This window comes from Petaurus breviceps, unplaced genomic scaffold, assembly GCF_028583685.1.
Source record: "Petaurus breviceps papuanus isolate PSGF00001 unplaced genomic scaffold, PetGlider_PUasm1.0 171, whole genome shotgun sequence".
In the NCBI taxonomy this organism is placed as follows: domain Eukaryota; kingdom Metazoa; phylum Chordata; class Mammalia; order Diprotodontia; family Petauridae; genus Petaurus; species Petaurus breviceps.
Genome location: NW_027185754.1, coordinates 918462 through 936558, shown reverse-complemented (window position 1 = coordinate 936558; position 18097 = coordinate 918462). Strand labels below are relative to the sequence as shown.

General features: G+C 37.0%; 1 protein-coding gene and 1 pseudogene across 1 annotated transcript in view; one reads left to right on the top strand and one right to left on the bottom strand.

The window, feature by feature from the left end:
• Nucleotides 1-18097, bottom strand: part of LOC138157033 (liver carboxylesterase 1-like) — a 280580-nt gene that overhangs the window by 150273 nt on the left and 112210 nt on the right. The window lies entirely within an intron of this gene.
• Nucleotides 14750-15572, top strand: LOC138157034 (AP-1 complex subunit sigma-2 pseudogene; annotated as a pseudogene).

Here is an 18097-nt window from a genome sequence, read left to right as displayed (position 1 = left end):
TTGGGAATGACTGAATCAGGAGCAGAAGTGGCTACATTTGTGGTTCTCAGGTGAAAGACAGTAATGGGGGGAAGGTCAAACAGCTGTTCTGAAGAAGATTTGAGGGATCTTTTTGGTAGCACTGAGTCAGGACTCTATTGCTTTGTCTATTCTTGGATCTGGGTCACAGCCCTGCTTGGCAGTCCCAGGATGAGGGGTAAAAGTAGCACAGCAGAGCTTACAGCCACAGTGAAGGAGGGACCCACCTCACAGTTCCAACAGAGAAAAGAGTGTTTGTGGTAGCTCACAGACCAGAGCACAGACCAGGAATATAGTAACTTCTGTTTAGATCATAATACCATGGGAAGACCTGAAAAGCTGTAGGTTTTGTTCCTGGATTTACCTCTGAAAACAGCTGCACAAAACACCTAAAAATTGGAACACTACACCTTCCATCCTGGAAGCAGAGCCCTATTTTGTAAAAGAGTTAAAAGTTAAGTAATAGGTTGGGAAAATGAACAAACAATGAGGTGGGGGAGGGGTGGGAACTCTGACTATAGAAGGTAGCCATGGTGACAAGGAAAACCAAAACATACATTCAGAAGAAGACAAAAAAGTTGAAGAAACTTCATCCAAAGTGGCTAGGAAAATATGAATTGGTTTTAGGCCAGAGAAAAGCTCAAAAAAGACTTTGAAAACTCAGTAAGGGTGGGAAATGAAAAATAGGGAAGAGAAATGAGATTGATGCAATCAAATCAAGAATAATCAGTCAATAGCTTGGTAAAGGAGACAGAAAAAAAAACTGAAGGAAAAAAGCACCTTAAAAAACAGTCTAGGACAAATGGAAAAAGAGCTCCAAAGTGCCCATACCTTAAAAATCATAATTGTCAAAATGGAAAGGGAGGTGCAGAAGATCGCTGAAGAAAACAATTCCTTACAAATTAGAACTGAGCAAATGGAAGCTAGTGACTTTTTGAGAAATCAGGAAACAATGAAAGAAAACCAAAAGAATGAATAAAATAGAAGACAATGTGAAATAGCTCATTGGAAAAACAACTGACCTGGAAAATAGATCCAAGAGAGATAATTTAAAAATGATTGGACTACCTGAAAACTATGATCAAAAAATGAATAGATTCTAGACATCATCTTTCAAGAAATTATCGGAGATAATTGCCCTGATGTTCTACAATGAGAGGGTAAAATAGAAATTGAAATTATCCTCTCATCTCTTCCTAAAAGAGATCCCATAATGAAAACTCTCAGGAATATAATAGCCATATTCTAGACTTCTCAGGTCAAGGAGAAAATATTGCAAGCAGCCAGAAAGAAAGATTTCAAATATCATTGATTCCCAGTCAGGATAACACAAGTTTTAGCAGCTTTTACATTAACTGATCAGAGGGTGTGGAATATGAAATCCTGAAGGGCAAAGGATTTAGGATTATAACCAAGAATCACCTATCCAGCAGAAATGAGTTTATTCTTTTAGGAGTAAAATGAGACAGAGGACGTTCAAGCATTCTTGACGAAAAGACCAAAACTGAATGGAAATTTGACTTTTAAAGGTAAACAGGAAAGGACTTAATGAGGTTTTTACATTCCTACATCGAAGATTATATTTTCAACTCATAAGTCCATTCTCATTATTATGGTACTCAGAAGGAGTGTATACAGACTGAGGGCACAGGTGCCATTTAAAAATGAAGGTATGAAGGAAAGAGTCAAGATGGTGGAGTAGAAACAGGACCTCTGCTTGGCTCGGCTCCCACCCCTTCCAATTCTTGTAAAAGGTGACTCTGAACAAATTTTGGAGCTACAGAACCCACAAAATGACACATAGAAGCTAACCTCACACTGAGGACAGCCCAGCAGGCCAGCAGAAATCATCCAGCACAGCACTATGGGAGACGACTCCAGCCCAGCTAGAACCAGAAGTTTTAGCCCCAGGGAGGCCTGAACAGCTACTGACTGGAGGGCTTCAGATTCCCAGCACCTGGGGTGTTTTCAATAATTATCAACCCCATAGACGCTAAGGACAAAGTGAGAGGTCAGTGCAGTGTGGACTTTGGGATCCAGTAGTTGGCAGTGTGGTCAGCCTTTGCCCCATGGGCAAGAAGCTGCTAAGGTGCCCCCAGCTCAGACGCTGTTACAATGCAGCTTCAGCTCCTGGCCTGCAGATTGTAGGGGGACCAAGCGACCACCCTGAGGGATAATTCTCTTACATTAACCTGCTTAGATCTGGATTCTGGTCTAGGATGGATGTACTGGGGTGGGTGCCCAGCTTGCCAGAGTATGTGGAGGCTTCAGAGAGGGCACCCAATTAATACCTTTGGTAGCTGAGAAAACCCCAGCATTTGGGACCAAGCTCCCCTGTCCAGTGGCAGAGTCCTACTGTGGAAAAAAGCCCAAAAGTCAAGTAATTGAGTGGCAACATGAGCAGGCAAAGGAAGCACACCAAGCAGAGTAATATAACTTTACACTCCTATTTTGGGGACAAAAAGGACCAAAGCATAGAACAAGAGGAAGACAGTGAAATCAGAAATCCTGCACCAAATGCTTCCAAGAAAAATACTAGCAGGTTACAGGCCATAGAGGACTTTAAGAAGGATTTTGGAAACCAAATAAGAGAAGTGGAGAAAAATTTGGGAAGAAAAATGAGAATGATACAAGAAAATTACGAAATGAGAGTCAACAACCTGACTGAAGAAAATAACACTTTAAAAAATAGACTAACTCAAATGGCAAAGCAGGCTCAAAAAAAGGCAATGAGGAGAAGAATGCCTTAAAAAGCCAAATTTGCCAGATGGAAAAAGAATCTCAAAAGCTCAATGAGGAGAATTATTGCTTCAGAATTAGATTGGGGCAAATGGAAGCTAATGCCTTTATGAGAAATCAAGATGCTATTTAACAGATCCAAACAAATGAAAAAAAATAGAAGGCAATATGAAATATCTTATTGGGAAAACCACTGACCTGGAAAATAGATCGAGAAGTGGTAATTTAAAAATTATTGGACTACCTGAAAGCCATGATCAAAAAAAAGAACCTAGAAATCATCCTTCAAAAAATTCCAAGAAAAATTGCCCTGGTGTTTGAGAACCAGAGAGCAAAATAGGGGTTGAAAGAATCCACCAAACACCTCCTGAAAAATATCCCAAAAAGAAAACTCCTAGGAATATTATAGCCACGTTCCAGAATTCCCAGATCAAGGAGAAAATATTACAAGTGGCCAGGAAGAAACAATTTGAATATTGTGGAAACACAATCAGGATAACACACGATGTGGCAGCTTCTACAATGAGGGATAGAAAGGCTTAGAATATGGTATTCCAGAGGTCAAGGAGCTGGGATTAAAACCAAGAGTCACCTACCCAGCAAAACTGAGTATCATGTTTCAGGGGAAAATATGGTCATTCAGTGGAATAGAAGACTTTCAAGCATTCTTGATGAAAAAAACCAGAGTTGAATAGAAAATTTGACATTCAGATACAAAAAGCAAGAGAAATATGACAAGGTAAACGGGAAAAGAAATCATAAAGAACTTCTCAAAGTTGAACTATTTACATTCTTACATGTACAAACAATAATTGTAATTTATGAAACTTTTCTCAGTATGAGAATAATTGAAGAGAATAAAAATGTAAATATATATATATACACACACACACATATACATACATATATAAGTCTATATAGGAGGGAATATGGGTATATGAATACATATGTGAATGTGTGTATATATGTGTACAGGTATACATAGATAGAGGGCACAGCACCAATTTAATGGAAAGGATGATATTTATATGGTTAAATTAAGTTGTGAGAGAGGAATGCAATGAAAGGATATGAGGAGAGACAGAATGGGGTAAGCTATCTTATATAGAAGAGGCAAGGGGAAATGGTTACAATGTAGGGGAAGAATCAGAAGGCAAAATGGAATGGGTCAACCTTATTATCATTGAATTGGACTTAGGGAGGGAATGACATACAGGAGTAAAAAGTGCATCTAACCTTACAGGGGTTTATGGGGGAAGGGGATCAGGGGATGATAGAAGGGAGGGCAGTTTGGTGGGGGAGGGAATTTGCAAGCACTCATTTTTAAAAAGGGACAGGATCAAAGTAGAGAGTAGAACAAGTGGGAGGTCAGATAGGAGGGGAGGGATCATAGTCAGTCTTCCAAAATATATCTACTAGAGAAATGTTTTGCATAGCTACACAGGTACAACCTATATTGAATTGCTTATCTTCCAAGTAAGGGTGGGTGACAAGGGAGGAAGTGAATGAATCTGTAATTCAAAGTTTTCACATCAAATGTTTAATATACATATATACATACACTATCATCAGTATTATTTTACATGTAACTGGGAAATAAGATATACAGGCACTGGAGCATAGAGATCCACCATGCCCTACTGGAAAGTTGGAGGGGGTATGGGAGAAGATATGGCTGAGAGCATATTGGAGGAGGGGATATCCAGTGAGATTGCTATTTTGTAGTGGTAGGTAGGGGGAAAATGGTGAGAAAATTTGTAACTCAAAATCTTGTGGCAATGAATGATGTAAACTAGAAGCTAATAAAGCATTTGATGAAAAAATAATATAAAAAGATTTAAAAAAGAATATGAAGGGAAAATATACAAAAAATAGCATGTTAATCTAAAAAATAAAATTAAGGGATGAGAGAGGGGACTGTACTAGGACAAAGAGAAAGGGAGAGGTGGAATGGAATAAATTATTTCACATAAAAGAGGCAAGAAAAAGCTTTTTACTTTGGAGGGAAACAGGGAGTATATTAAGGGGAATGAGTGAACTTTACTGTCATCAGAATTGATTCAAGGAGGGAATAACATACACACTCATTTGGGTATTGAAATCTATCTTACCCTACGGGAAAGTAGGAAGGGAAAGGGATGAGAGAAGGGGGTGGTGATGGAAGTAAGGGTTCATTAGAGGAGGGGTTAGTCAGAAGCAAAACCATATTGAGGAGGGATCGAGTGAAAGGAGAGAGAGTACAGAAAAAATGGGGTGGGAGTGATAGCATGGATGGCAATACAGCTAAGAATAGTAACTGTGAAAACAAAATTTGAAGCAACTTTGTATAATAAAGGCTTCCTTTCTTCAACATATAGAAAAGTGAGTCAAATTCAACATTAAGAGCCATTCCCCAATTGATCAAATGATACAATTTTTCATATGATGTAATCAAAGATATCTCTACTCAAAAAAATAATCCAACTTACTATTAATTGGAGGAATGAAAGTTAAAACAATACTGAGATAATACCTCATACTTATCAAACTGACTAATAGGATAGAAAAGTAAAGTGATAAATGTTGGATGGAATATGAGAAAAATGAAATATTAATATATTGTTGGTGGAGTTGTGAACTGATTCAACTATTCTGTAGAGCAATTTGGTACTATGCCCAAAGGTATAAAAGCATGCATACTATTTGACGTAGCAATAACACTAGTAGGTCTGTATCCCAAAAGAGATAAAGTACAAAAAGTAAAATGATCTGTATGATAAAAGAATATTTATAGAGTTCTTTTCTGTGGGTAAAGAATTAGAAATTGAGGAAATGTTCATCCATTAGGGAATGACTGAACATGTTATGACATCTGAATTTTATGGAATACTATTGTACTTTAAAAAATGATGAGCAGGATGCTCTCAGAAGAACCTGGAAAGACTTTGATGGGCTGATGCAAAATGAAATGTACTGTGTACAAAGAATAGCAATATTGTAAGATGATCAGCTATGAATGACTTAGCTATTCTCAGCACTACAATAATCCAAGAAAACTCTGAAGGACTTATAATGAAAAATACTATACTTCCTCAGAGAAAGAAGTGATGGTGTCTTAATACTTATTGAAACATGCTTTTTTTAACCTTTCCATATTTTTGAGTGTTTTTTCTGTTTTCTTTAATAATATGACCATTATGGATATATTTTGCATGATTACATGAGTATAACTTACATCAAACTGGTTGCGTTTTCAGTGAGGGCAAGTGGGGAGGGATTAAGGCAGAGAATTTGGAAATCAAAATTTTTAAAAAGAATGTTAAAATTTATTTTCATATATAATTGGGGATTAAATGGTATGGTTTATAGTTATATTTTTGCTGCTACAATATTAAAATTGTTTTTAAATGAAATTTTTATTTATTTGAAAATTTTTCCAGTAGTAAAGATGGAGAATAAAAAAATGCTAGTAATTTCTGTGGGTTTATTGCAATCTTGCTAATGTTAATTATGTCAAATAGTTTTCTTAGTTGATTCTCTAGTCTCTTAGCCGTACCATCATATCATCTGTAAGGAGTGTTAGTTTCATTTTCTCATTGCCTATTCTAGTTCTTTCAGTTTCTTTTTCTTCTCTTATTAGCATAACTAACAATCTAGAACAATATTGAATAATAGTGGTGATAATGGCATCCTTGCTTCACTTGTAATCTTATTGGGAAGGCTTGTGTCTTGTCCCAATTACAGATAATGCTTGCTTATGGTTTTAGATAGATACTGCTAATCATCTTAAGGAATGCTCCCTTTATTCTTATGCTTACTATTTTTTTAAATTTTTTTTTAATTCTACTTTAGACTCAAGGGTCAAAACACCAATACAGAATAGAGAAAAGAAACAAGAACACATCATAAACTTAAATATGAAATAAGAAAAAATAAGCATGTTGTGTGCATAGCAGAACATGAGAGAATTCAAAATATGTAACAATAAATTTTCATTCCATTACCTGTTACTGCACTTATGTTTCCCTGAGGCCCACAGAGGAATTCTTGTGTCTGGTGCTGTACTGAGGGGCTGTTTTGGGGAGTGGCTGGTCTGCTGGTGGCCATAGGGTTCTGGCAACTTAACTCACCTGATGCTGAGCCAGAGTCCTACTGTGTATCTGGCATGCACTAAGGCCAGTGGACTATGCTGAAGCACATGATGGGGGCCCTGCTGGCAGCTGCCTCTGTGCTTAAGGGTCCCTAGGTGGGTGTGTTTGTTTACCCTTGGCTACACTGAAGCACTTGGTGGTTCTAGACATTGGAGTCTGTCCATTCCCCTGACTATGCTGAAGCTCATGGGAGGTCCTGGTCCATTGGTAATTACCTCCTTCACTTCATAGGGGCTTAGGATCTCCCACTGGTTTGCTAAGGTGGGGATTGCTCCTGGATCATTGGGACACTTTCTGTCCTGGAAAGGAGTGAGACACTGATTTTTCAAGTTTCTTGGTTTGAAAAGTTGTTACACCTCATCTTTTTGCTGGTTCCAATGTTTCAGGATTTGTTTGGAGGCATTATTTTATGCTTGTTGTAGGTGACTATAGGAAAGTTACAGTGATTTGCTGCTTACTCCACCATCTTGGCTCCTGGAAGTCCTTTCCATTATAAAAAATGAGACATTACAAAATGCATTGGCAGTCAACAAATGGAGTAAAGCATTCCTTGTGACAAAAGTCAAGAAAATACTCTTATTTTATCTTTGCTATTGAAATGAGATTTTCTAAGTTGGGTTAGATCAACGAATTGGTTTAGTCTATAAAATATCCCAAGAAACAACAAAAATAGGAAAATATATTTTTAAATTATGAAAATAATAGTTGCCACACATTTATCCAACTGATAAAAACTTCCTAGGGTTCTTCTTGTGTTTAGAAGGCTGGCCAATTGGTCATTTCCTCACCATTAAGTCATATATATATCTTTGACTCTGGACTATCTTTTCCCTCATATACAAGCTGTTGCCAAGGGTCTATCCATTTCACCTTTGTATGCCCCTCAAATATGCCCCCTTTTCTTTTGTGACCACTCTGGTGCATTCTCTCATCAACTCATGCCTGTATTCTTCTAATAGCCTGCTAGTGGGTCTACCTGCCTCAAGTCTTTCCCTTTTCATCCTCCAATTAACTGCCCAAATTGATTTCTCCCTTAAATCAGAAATATAGCCATGTCTGACCATCCCCTTCAATCCTACTCAATAATCTCCAGTGACTTCCTATCACCACTAGTATCAACTAGGAAGTTGCAGGGAGCAAAAGGGTTGTGGGAATAGAACCCTTAAAGGGAAAAAGACCTAAATTTTACTTCTAAGTCTGTCACTAACATATGTGACCCTGTGATGATCCCTTCCTTCTTTGCACCTTAGTTTTCTTATTTTCTATATGAAGTGTTTAGATTAGATGCTCTCTAAACTCACTTATCTTTGAGTTATGGAATGCTAAACACTAGTTTCACACCTCCGATAATTTAACCACTGTCTAGAACCACTGGAAATACAGTTCGATACTGAGGGCAAGAACTACAGTGCTAACCCAAAAGGAATGGTCCCATCACAATGAAGACATTTTATTCTTTAGTCAACCAGGATTCCTGGTCCTGGAGACAGAAGAAACATGAGAAAAAAGAAGAAACACAATGTACTCACAGTTGGAAGAAGCCAGCCAAATTCATCAGTGTTGAATCCCACAATATAGGGGATGTGATTGAACTGCTTTTCAGCAAGGAGCTCTTTGGGACTTTTGGGGAAAAATATCCCATCCACAACTGTAGGAGGCAACAAAACTTTCTGAAAGAAAAAAAAATACAAACTTTTTCTCGTACTAACCTTTACATTATATTATATGATATTTTTAACAACCTTCCTCTGTCAACTATGAGCAACACATCTTTTCCACCCATTGATGAGGTCAACAGGGAGAAGAACCTCAAGCTTTATTTTAAAAAACAAGGACTTTCATGGGTATTATCTTTATCTCAACAGTGGATTATTTGTGAACCAATTCTTTTTTCCTCCCATATAACTGATTTGAACATAATGGATTAGTCTAGTTAAGTGAACCTAATTCAGCTAATATGGCCAAATGTGTAGAAAAAAATATGAAGTTACAGAAACTAATCCCTAATAAAAGGTTGACCTGGCTGCACAGATGAAAAATATTAAATTGTTTCTTCATCTTTCTGAAACCATGTTTAAGTGCTACATTCTTTAAGGTATCTTGCATGATTAATCTAGGGGTTCAATTTTTTGTGGTATGGACTCCTCAGAATGTTTTTAAATGCACTAAATAAATAGGGTTACAAAAGAAACCATTATATTGAAATATATCAATTTGATATATAGAAGCCTAAAACCAAAATGATTTTAAAAATCCAGCTCAAAAATGTAAGATGAGGAACCTTTCACTAGCTATATAGATCTCTACATCCTATGAACACATTCACTCACACAGATTTATACATAAATGTACGCATGTATGTGAGTGTATATTCAAACATGAAACCCCACCAATTTCAGAACCAAGATTGCAAAGTTTGTGTCAACATTTCATAGTTATGAGACTAAGGATAAGTCACTTACTCTCATTACCTTAATTAATAACTCACCTATAAAATGAGGATAATGAATGGTACCTGTACATTGTACCTTATAGGATTTTGAGGAAAGAAAAAATTACAAAAAACAAAACAACTTGTATTTTTATACTAAGTTAAACAGTTGAAATATTTTGTCACTCATGTCCAACCCTTCATGACCCCATTTGGAGTTTTCTTGAGAAAGATACTGGAGTGGTTTGCCATTTCTTTCTCCAGCTCATTTTACACATGAGGAAATGGAGGCAAATAAGATTACACGATTTTCTTAGAATCACACAGCTAGTGTCTGGGTCCATTTTTGAACTCATCTTCATGACTCTAGGCCCAGTGCTCTACCCACTGTGCCTTCTAATTGCTTTAAGCATAATAGTCCTGTCACAAAACTAAGAATCTCAAAATTGTAAGAGGGCTTAGATCCCATCTAGTCCAAACTATAACTGAAAAGGAATCCCTTCTATGACATTCTCAAAGAAAGGGGTATCTTTCACCCAAAAACTGCCAAAGAGGTGGAATGCTGAAGCTCTTTAGGTAGCCATTGCACTTTTTGTTTTTGCTTTTTGGAGGGAAATTTTGGGGTTAAGTGACTTGCCCAAGATCACACGGCTAGTTTTTGTGTTAAGTGTCTGAAGCTGCATTTGAACTCAGGTCCTCTGGACTCCAGGGCTGGTACTCTATTCACTGGGCCACCTAGATGCCCCCTCGCACATTGCACATTTGGATAGCTCTAGTTGTTAAGAACAGTTCCCTTATGTCAAACTGAATCAAGCTTTCTGCATATCCATTCACTGTTCTAAGTCTAGTCTATAGGGCCAAAATGAAAAATCTCATTTGCTCTGCCACATGACAGCCTTTCATGTACTTGAAGTAAACTACCTTGTCCTTCTTAAGTCTTCTCTGGCCAATATATCTCTTAATTCTTTACATAATCTCCATCTGGCATAAATTACAGGTCTGTTAGCCTTCTAATTGCTGTTGTTTAGACGATTTTCAGCTTACTAATGTTCTTAATAAACTGTTACACTGAGAATTTAATATAGTACTTTGATCTGGATGGAATACAGAATCTCACTATTCAGTAGTCTCCTTGTTCTTAGAAAACATATCTCTTTTAATGCAGCCCAATTTTTCATTTGCTTCCTTTTCTTCAGGTGCAGAATTCTAGATTTGAGAGCTCTAGATTTGAAGAAAGCAGATTTCAAAAGTTCAGTGGAAGAATGGGTAGGATAATCATAAAAATAATAATAATAATAGCCCACATTTATATGACACCTTAAGGTTTCCAAAGCACTACATGTGTTGGCTCATTTGATCCTCAGAACGCTATGAGAAAAATGCTATTATTATCTCCATTTTATATATGGGGAAAATGAGAAAGAAAACTTTAGTGATTTGCCCTTCTTTACGCAGAAACTAAAAGTTTGCGGTGAAATTTGAACTCAAATCTTCCTGACTCCAGTTCTAACCAACTCACCCATGATACCACCTAACTGTTTCTAGCATCCCATGGACTAAAATTCTACAGGAAAAGTCAGCCCAGGAAGGATGAGTCTTCTCATAAATGAAATTGTGAAGACAGAAAGAGAAGCAATACCAATGAGTAAGAAAATGGGAGTTGTCTTAATTTACATGGGATACTTTTCAGCTGAAGTTTTTTTTCTTTTCACAAAGGTATGTGAAATAAATGTTAACAAATCCTCCAACTTGGACAACAAGGATGATGAAGGTCCTTGATTTCATGTCATATAAAATTTGTTGAAGGAGCTTAGAATCATTAGCCCAAAGATTAAAGACTCAGGGGGATTATGACAGATGTATTCAAGTATGGAAAGCTATCATAGAGATTGGGTATGTTTTCATTGGCTACACCAAGTGGAACCAGGAGCAATGTGTAGAAATTACAAAGAAAAAAATAGAAATTTTAAGAAATGGAAATTTCTCTTACGAGTCACATAGTACAACTCATAAGTGAAAGGAATCACCACTGTAATATACCAGAAAGTGATTTATAAGAGTCTCCCATCTGATAAGGAGGAATCTACTATCTCTTCACTTTTGGTCTTTCCAATTGTGAATAAAATATTATATATGTACAAAAATTCCTCACCTACAATTTAATGCCCATTATAGTATTTAGTCATAGCCATGTAATAATTTCATATTATAGCTAAGGAAAATATGACTGAACAGTATTAGAGACTCTGATTCCTAGACATAAAAGAGACCATAGAGATAGTTTAGTGTAATTCTCCTTTTCAACGAATTTTGATCAAGTACCTATTGTGGCCTAGCCATGGGGAATGCAAATACAAAACCTAAACAGTCTTTATGTTCAAAGTTTTCATTTTCATTTAAAAATTTAATATTCATTTATCTCTTTCACTTGGAGAAGAGGAAGCAGAGGCTTAGGAGGAAGTATAGAGTTAGGACTTATAGCCTAATTTCATATCACCTGACTCTTAATCCAGGGTTCTTTCCACTATACCATGATTCCACTAGTGCAGCCCTAACTTAGAGATGGTGGGGTTGGAGGGAAATTATTTTTCCTGTTTTGATTAGTCCAAGATGATTTATTGGAGCAGATAGAATTTAAGGGATAATTTGAGGTTAAAGGTAATCCTAGAATCGTCTACAAATATTGTAATGGGGATTAACTTTGTAGAAATGGCAGCTATGGGTCTAGGGAGAAAGTTTATTATTACAGAATTGAGTAGTAGAGAAATATTGGAATCTCAAGTGGGCCAATTAACCAACATTTTTATTTAATAATTAACCCAAAGCAAAGATTTACAGGCATTCCTCATAGGGCACATAAGAGGTGGTTGGCATTAGCAATCATAGCCTTCTTTGCCTGGAGCCTTTGCAATATCTCTTAAAATTTCTGAAATAACTTGCAAGCCCACATCAGATGTTTCCTTAGAGAACTGCTCTGAAAATGAAAAAGAACCTTGACCTCTTGAAGATGACATTTTCATTAGTGGTTAAAATGGAATATTAACCTAGCAGAAGCCTGGGAATGGAGCAGACTGTTCCTCAAGGCTATGGAACTGAAATGACTACATTCAAATAGGGTTGCCTTCCTTGTGTTTAAATGGAGGTTATAGAAATCAAGATTCAAATAATTTTTAAAAAATAAGGATATCTAACCTGTGTGGAGTCTCCCATGAAATCCTTGCTGAAGAGTCCCTGTGAACACAAACAAATATGGGTGAGAAAAAATTCCCAGAAAGTACTTATCTTGTTGCTTACCCTGATTTTTTCATACTTTGTCAAAATTAGGTTCAGGTATGAAGTACAAGTATTTCTGGTCCCTGTGTTTCACTGAAGTAGTAAAGTCTGGCTATGGAATTTCTAAAGAGAGTAATGAGGTCTCTTAAAATTCCAACTTGGATCAACCACCTAAGGATCTAGAGTTCTTTGCTCTCCTACCTACATTTTCCCCAAGCTAGACTTCTGGAAGAAAAGCCAGAAGAGGCATATATGCTTACAACTAGGAAGAGGGGCACCTTGCACCAGATATATTGAAATTAATGCAGAGATAACCACTTAGCATTTTGAACACTTCTGAAATAGTCCTATGTTCCGAGTTTAGAGAATTTATAGAATGACTGGATTCCCCAAAACTTAACTGCTAGTCCCTAACAAACTGTTCATGTGTACAAAGTAACAAATCATGGCAATTGTACAAATCATTCTTGGTCCCACAAACTAATTTGACTTCACTTATCTGGGTGTGTCTCATTGTCAATTTGTTTGGGGATTGAGTAGATCTAAATAATTATCCCAAGGCTCCATTTTGTTTTGTACATTTCAATACTAACTTAACCCTTGGTCAGATGGGCCTCACTGTGAAAGGTAGATTTCTCTCGAGGTTGCCAACACTGTGAAGCTCCATCTCTTCAGGCAATGACTTTCAGGGAACACCTCACCATTCCAACACTTGCACACACACCTTAGTCTTCTCTATAAGAATAGTTTCCCAGAAATACTGACTGTATGGTATCCTGATGTGAGGAGGGACATCAAGAACTCTTCTGGTCAAGTACCTTGTGTGCAGGCAGGTGGATATCAGACATGAAACCTGGAAAATCCTTTACTAGATCATGATGTGGGTGAGTTTCAAATTAAAAAAGGTGAGTTGGTAAGACCTTTGTGAAAGTCAGAGCTGTATGTAACATAGGAAAATCAAAACTTTTCTCCAAGACATTAAAGAGATTGTTATAAATGCTTATATCCCTTAGTACCAGAGGAACAACTGAATAGCACTGGGTTAACAAAAATAATTAATGTAATGCTTAGTATCAGGGGTGGGGAGCCTGTAGCCTTCAGGCCACATGTGGCCTTCTAGAGCCTTAAGTCTGACCTTTTAACTGAATCCAAAGTTTACATGACAACTTTGGTTCTCCACCCCTGACCTTAGTTCCTTTGTACAAGGGTGAGTTCTTTCCTGGCTTTCCCAGCAGGCCCAACCTCTTTTCACCCTTCTTCCCAAATCAAGGCACCCCCCCGGAGATGTTCAAGGGATCATTCTGTCACACCTGAAACCAGGTTCAAAAATTGCTTATTATGTCTCTGGTGAAAATAAATGTTTCTTCCTAACTCACTGATCAGTAGTTCTGCAGGTCAAAGCTTCTCATCCATGGCAGACCGTCCAAGTTGTCTAGGAAAACCAGAGGGTCAGAAAATATCATATAAAGTGAAGCTTATTAAAGGGAAAAAGGGTCAGAACTCTAAGGTCACCTACCATCTTTTGAGCCACATCCAGGATCTCTTCTTCTGTCTTCTGCCTCATACAATGAACCATGCTGGCTGAAGCGGTTGCTTTATACCCAGCAATGGTTGCAATTTTCTGTAACAAAATTTAACAGGAAAAACCTTATATTATTGAAAATATGACATGATACATGGTGAAAATTTTCTGAATGGAAGTCTGAGGAGCAAAATTCAAAAAGCTCTACACCTTCCTATGTAATTTGTAATTACAGAAATATATTAGTACACCAGTCACTGAAGCAATATAACTGAAGATCTCAACTATAGGGGGTAAACCCTATTTATTAACACAAACACTATTATTAACACAAACTACTAGAAAAAATAGACAGCAGTATGGCAGATACTTGGCTTAGACCAATACTTCATATGATGTACCAAGATAAGTTCTAAATGGATTCATGATCTACATATAAAATGCCATATCATGGACAAATTAGAGGACAAAGATGTAAATTGTCTTTTTCGACCAATGAATAGAGGAAGAGTTCATGGTCATACAATGAACAGAAAAGATGCCAGAAGATAAACAATTTTGATTATATATATTTTTTAATAAAAAAAATCCAGTTCAGTTAAGATTAAAAGAGAAACAATAGCCCTCCAGCCCCCGCCCCGGATCCCCGGGCTCCTCCCTCGGCCGGACCCCGGGGCGGGGCCTCGTTCCCCCTATCAGTCTCTCCCCACGCCCAGCCTGCTTGGCTCCCAGAAGCTCAGAGGGGACTTTTCACTTGGAGGCTGCTTCAGTCTCTGGGAGCTGGGGACCGCGACAGCGCTTCCCTCTAGTCTGCGGCCACAATGCAGTTTATGTTGCTTTTTAGTGGTCAGGGAAAGCTCCGACTCCAGAAATGGTATGTCCCGCTATCAGCCAAAGAAAAGAAAAAAAATCACAACAGAACTTGTTCTAACGGTTTTAGCCCGTAAACCCAAAATGTGCAGCTTTTTGGAGTGGCGATATCTGAAGATTGTCTACAAAAGATATGCTAGCCTGTATTTCTGCTGTGCTGTTGAAGATCAGGATAATGAACTAATTACCCTGGAAATAATTCATCGTTACGTTGAACTACTTGACAAATATTTTGGCAGTGTGTGTGAACTTGATATCATCTTTAATTTTGAGAAAGCTTATTTTATTCTGGATGAATTTCTTTTGGGAGGAGGAGTTCAGGAAACATCCAAGAAAAATGTACTTAAAGCCATTGAACAGGCAGATCTGCTCCAAGAGGAAGCTGAAACCCCACGTAGTGTTCTTGAAGAAATTGGACTGACATAAGCCATCTCCCATGTGGATGACATCATGTGGTCTCACACACTGTAGATGTTCACTGCCTTCATGTCAATGTTTAGCTAATGGTGTAAGATGCTGTTTGTCAGTGATACTGTTCTGCTAAGCTGCTTCATTCAGTCCTACATAAAAGCACTCCACTTTTTCAAAAGGGAATAAAAAGTTCTTTTTTTTAAGGAACTTAAACGTTAACTAAAACGATGCAGAAGAAATATCTTTGCAGTATTCTCAGAAGGTTGAATTATGTCAGTTTCCTTTTGATTTTATTTGTATGTGATATTTATGAATATGTACATAAAATCACAATCAGGAAGCACATTTGTTGCTATTACTGCATTCAACAGAAAGGAAGTTACACTTGTATCAACTTAAAAGTAAATGTAATAATGTTTCGACATGGTTTTATGCAACCAAAGACTAGTGTTACATTTCAGTATTTATGGGAATGAGAAAAATTGATTTACACGTCAAAATAATTTAAATTTTAACATTACGGTGAAACTTAAAAATATATATGTATACCAAAAATAACTTATTGGGAACTACATATCTTAAACTGGTAGCTTATTGGAAAATGTACATTTCTGAGACTAAAGGGATATTACATTAAAGGGAATACAGGTTACTTTGATCAGAACAATCCTGTTTTACATTGACATTAGTTGAAGGCAGGAATTTGGACCGAAGATTCTATACTCCAATATGAGCACATAATGTATACTATGAAAATGGTTAAAGACATTTTCTACATAAGATTCCTTTAAGCATAATTTTTACAATTTAAATGGATTATTTTTATGTCTCCAGATACATTGTACTTTCACTATTTACCTCATTTCTCCATGAACTGGAGAAAACATCTACTTATATAGGAGGTTATAAATTAAAATACTGGTATATTTGCCTTGTATTGCTCTCAAATAAACCTTGACTGGGTTCACAAAGTATCACATGGCTAAGTTTGCTCCACCATTGGTATTATTCTGGTTAACTACGTTTTCCTTATACTCTTTTATGAAGCACCACTCATTTGATGTTTTTCTCTTTTCATGCCACCTCCTAGTCAGAAAATATTCATCATATATGTAAATACATATCTCTCATGTAAACATGTTAGCTGGATGAAATAAAATGGCAATAAGGGGATTTATTTTTTTAAGCTATTACAATTCAGTTTAAATGCCATTTTCATATGTATTTAAACATGTCTTCAAGGTTTACACTTTCACTTATTTGTATGTGCTTGACTGGATTAAGCTTTGTGATTGTGACCAATATTTAGGCTGTGATCATTGTCTTATCACATACATTAGTTATAATAAATGTCCACTCTTGCACCAAAAAAAGGGGGGGGGGGAGGGGAAACACTAAAGAGATAAAGACTCTTTCCAAGATACAGCAGGAACTTATTCAAATTTGTAAGAATATGTATCATTGAACAACTGATAACTTATTAAATATGTGAAAAGTTGGTTCTCAAGTGAAAAAAATCTAAGCTACTTAGAATCATTTAAAATGTTTGAAATCAATAATTAGAAAAAAAATGAAAGCTTCTCTGATGTCATCCATCAGATTGCAGAAATTGACAAAAAAAAAGAAAGTTACATTAGATGCAAGAGATTCAGGAAGCAGATATTAATGAAGATGATGGAACTGCAAAATGGTCTCTAAGATTGTAAATGGAGTAAATTTTTTTAGAGTCATATAATATCAAAAAACCAACCTCAGCTGTTGATTTGATATTAGAAATGAATAGGGATTCTATAATGGCAACTCCACTCTCTGAAATGGCTCAGTGGAAGAGGTTTTTCATCATAGGAGAAAGAACCTGAGGGGGAAAAGAGAAAAGAGGAAGGGAGATTATGATTTAGTATCAGAACTATACCTAGGGTAAGAAAATTGCAGCTTTGAGTGGTGGCTGAGTTGCTCAGTGAATAGAACACCGGCCCTCAAGTCAGGAAGATCTAAGTTCAAATAAGGCTTCAGATGCTTGACATACTTACTAGCCGTGTGACCTCAGGCAACTCACTTAACCCCAATTGCACTCCAAAAAGCAAAAAAAAAAAAAATGTAGTTTTGCCTGGGGATATTGGGAAGATGCTGATAATACTCCTCCCTCAACATAAAAACTGAGGCTTTGCATCCTGCTACAAAAGATAATCAATTAAAATGGAGACAAGAGGACCATTTGTGGTATGCATAGAGGGCCAGCCTTGAAATTAGGAAACCTGAATTTAAGTCCTATCACTGACACATACTACTGACTGTGCAATATTGGACAACTGACAACTTATTAGCATCTCTATTGTTGATTTGCTTTTAAAAAGAGAGATTTCTCATCAGCAGTTCACTAAACTATTGTAATCACATGGACATTTATACAAAGAGCTAAAACTGGAAGGCATCAAGAAGCAAAATTACTCCTCTGGTCCAACTCTCCTTAAGTGAGTTCCCCCCTATCTCATGTCTGTAGGGCTCCCCTGCCCCACCCAATGGAGGCTTTCCTAGGAGCAGACTGTCAATTATATCTGTACTTGTTATTTCTTACCAGTAGTATATAAGCATCTTAAAGGCAGAAATTTTGTATTTGTATTTATATTCCCAGCATCAAGCACCAGCACAATCTCTCTCTCTCTCTCTCTCTCTCTCTCTCTCTCTCTCTCTCTCTCTCTCTCG